This window comes from Myotis davidii, unplaced genomic scaffold (assembly GCF_000327345.1).
Source record: "Myotis davidii unplaced genomic scaffold, ASM32734v1 scaffold1107, whole genome shotgun sequence".
NCBI lineage: Eukaryota > Metazoa > Chordata > Mammalia > Chiroptera > Vespertilionidae > Myotis > Myotis davidii.
Window position 1 is genome coordinate 639,457 of NW_006300016.1, and position 3,659 is coordinate 643,115.

Here is a 3,659-nt window from a genome sequence, read left to right on the forward strand (position 1 = left end):
TGTATGAGCTATAATATTTTTCTTTGTTCTGTGATAGGTAAGTTGATGCAGTGGTAGGATGTTAATTAAATTAATTTGGTTTTAAAAGTAATTGTTATAATAAGTTTAAATCACTTTCCTTCTGTATCATATATGCTGGTCTCCCCCTTCCTCTCCTTCTCATAGGCATACACCAATTATGTGTGCATGTACACATATGTGTGGACACATATACATATATCTGGAACACAAAAGAAGTTTTTTAACCCATTAATTATACAGCTACAGAAGGACATCTGGTAGCAGAATCACTTAGTGACTATTTTAGTAAATATAAATCCATCAACCAGTACCTGACATATTCCAGAATTCACAAAATAGATTATGCCCACATCAGGAGAAAGATGAAATAGAGGTATCAAAGGCATGCTCTGGATGGGCAATATGAAGAGAATTTGAAATTTTCCATCATGACAGCATCATTATCTCCTAAAATGTTTCAAAGTTTATTGATGATTTATTCAACAAGAAGGAATTTATTTGTTATCACTCAAAGAAGTATGAGGAATTGAATAAAACCTGCCTTTAAATTAAGGTCAAGCAAATGCCAGGGGAAGTCTCCATCAGTTTATTAGATGAGGGCAATGAAATCACCAAAACCTCTGAGACTTGCTTCCTCTAAATAATTATGATAGTGAGAAATCTGGCAAATGCATAAGTCTATTTCATAATGCAAATTAGTTAATAAAATAATATTTATAAAATTCAATGAACTGGTAGTAGTAGGAGGGGATTTGAGGACAGCCTTGAATCAGTGACACAGGATGTACTATTAGAATTCAAAATTTAGTTGTTAAGGGAGGCTTTAGAAACATTTATTGTTTTGATCTTTGTGGTAAGTCCCTGTTTCTGTGAATCATCAGTTAAGTTATATTTTTCTAACCAAGGAATATTACATTATAAAATAGAAATTAAAATTTTCATGCATTATGGCTTTCTTTAAAAAAATATAATGGAACAACAAAGCCAGGGTAATTCAATTCAGTTGACACAAAAATATGTCATATGTGAAAAAGAAATAGGGAATTTGTGATACAATAGCAACATGCTAAGATTCAGATGCTATGATAGCAAAGGTCAGGAATAGTACATTTTTAATTTCTTTAATTCATGTTGTTCTCAGGATTCCCTATTTTTTAAATGGCTGAATGATATTACATCATATCTATATCTACATCTATATCTATATCTATATCTATATCTATATCTATATCTATATCTATATCTATATCTATATCTATATATAGTTGTTTGCATGTCTTGGCTTTTACAAAATATGCTGCAATGAACATGGGGTACAGACATCTTTTCAACGTAGTGATTTAATTTCCTTTGGATAAATACCCCAAAGAGGGGTCACTGGATCATATGATTGCTCTATTTTTAATTTTTTGAGGCACTTCCATACTGTTTCCCATAGTGTCTGCTCCAGTTCACATTTCCACCTACAGTGCGCAAGGGCTCCTTCACATTTTGTGTTTGTGTGTTTGTTTTAGGTTCCATATATAAGGGAGATCATATAGTATTTGTCTTTCTCTGACTTAATTCACTTCAAATTCCATCCATGTTGTCACAACTGGCAAGATCTCTTTTGAAAAGCTGTTTTAATTGGATTGTTGATGATTTTCTTCCAAGTATGTCTGTCATAAAGTTTTGTCAAATAGTGGCATAATTCCATCATAAAATCATAAAGTTTGACATTTTCAAAAGAACAGGGATATCTGTGGTAAACCAATATTAAATTATGCTTTTATAGAATTAAATTGATGCTTTTTTTTTTTTACTGGACATACAAGGATGAGGCCAAAACCACAGAGGCATGTTGAAAGGTTTACAAAAATGCAGCAAAAATAAAATAATAACAATAATACATGGATTGAATGTTGAGGAAGAGCATGCAATATCAATTCAACAATATGATTGTAGAGAAGATAAAATAGGTGAAAGCATTTTATTAAATGTCTCTGTAGGATGTTCCACAATATTCTGACATGATGTGGAAGAACAATTACTCACAATGTTAGCAGTCATTTCCCCAGATGATACCTCTAAAAGGGAATGTATCTACAACTGTTTCTATATGTATGGTATATATATGGGAGAGAAGTCTGATGATATTTTGTTCTGTTTATAACTGAAAGACCATGATATAGGAGAAGATAATTTTGACATTACACTAAAAATTAATTCATGAAACTGAAGAGAATTTAGGACAAGTGTGATAGAGCATGAGACATGGGAAGAGTAAGGGAGAGAGGTTTATGTGAATAAGGGAGGTTGCAACTAAAACCTTATTCACAGGGATATGTGGGGAGTCAGTTTTATTCTCCTTGTTCAATGTTAATGAAACAGGAAAATTGCAAATACTGTTTAAATGATGGCCACTGAGTTACATATTTTCATTTGCTCTGTGAAGATATAAGCTATGATTTTCAAATGCTGAATGGACATAACTGTTATTTATCAGTATATAATTCAATCACAACAGAGGTAATAAATGTTGATATCCAGTCAAAATGCTACTTGCTAAGTCAATAAACTATTCAAAGTTGTGTCTGCCTAGAGCAGCGGTTCTCAACCTGTGGGTGGCGAACCCTTTGAGGGTAGAACAACCCTTTCACAGGGGTCGCCTAAGACCATCGGAAAACACATATATAATTACATATTGCTTTTGTGATTAATCACTATGCTTTAATTATGTTCAATTTGTAACAATGAAAATACATCCTGCATATCAGATATTTACATTACGATTCATAACAGCAGCAAAATTACAGTTATGAAGTAGCAACAAAAATAATTTTATGGTTGGGGGTCCCTACAACATGAGGAACTGTATTAAAGGGTCGCGGCATTAGGAAGGTTGAGAACCACTGGCCTAAAGGAACAGATGAATTTTTCTTTGCACAAAGATACCATCAGCTAAAACCATGTATACCCAGGACTATGCCTTTAAAGATAGGGGAGGCACATTTAAAAAATTTGTACAAAGGTTCTGTACAGGTTAGTAAAGTTCTGGTAATAGAATCTAAAGAAACTTTGAATAACAATGAAAAATGTTCTTATGTTTGCCTCTCTATCCCAAGTTATTTTGACTTCTGTTATTGAATATAATAAAACTAGAGGTCCAGTGCACGATATTCATGCACTGAGGATGGGTAGGGGGTCCCTTAGCCTGGCCTATGCCCTCTCGCAGTATCGCACCCCTCCCTCCTTACAGCCCACCTGCTTGCTGCTTCCCACCGCTCAGCTTGCTGTTCCTTAGTGCTGCGGTGAAGGCTCCCGCCACCGCCGCTGCACTCCCCAGCTGTGAGCCCCACTTCTGGCTGAGTGGCACTCCCCCTGTGGAAACACACTGACCACCAGGGGACAGCTCCTGCGTTGAGTGTCTGCCCCTTAGTGGTCAGTTCATAGCCACCAGTCCTTCCACCATTTGGTCAATTTGCATATGAGGGTTTTATTATATAGGATAGGATATTGAATGTGAACTATAAATGAAAAATAAAATTTAAAAAAGAACCAAATAAAATTTTAGAGATGAAAACTTTTTAATATATATGTATTTTTAATTCTCACCTGAGGATGTTTTTAAAATTGATTTCTAGAGAGAGAAACATCTA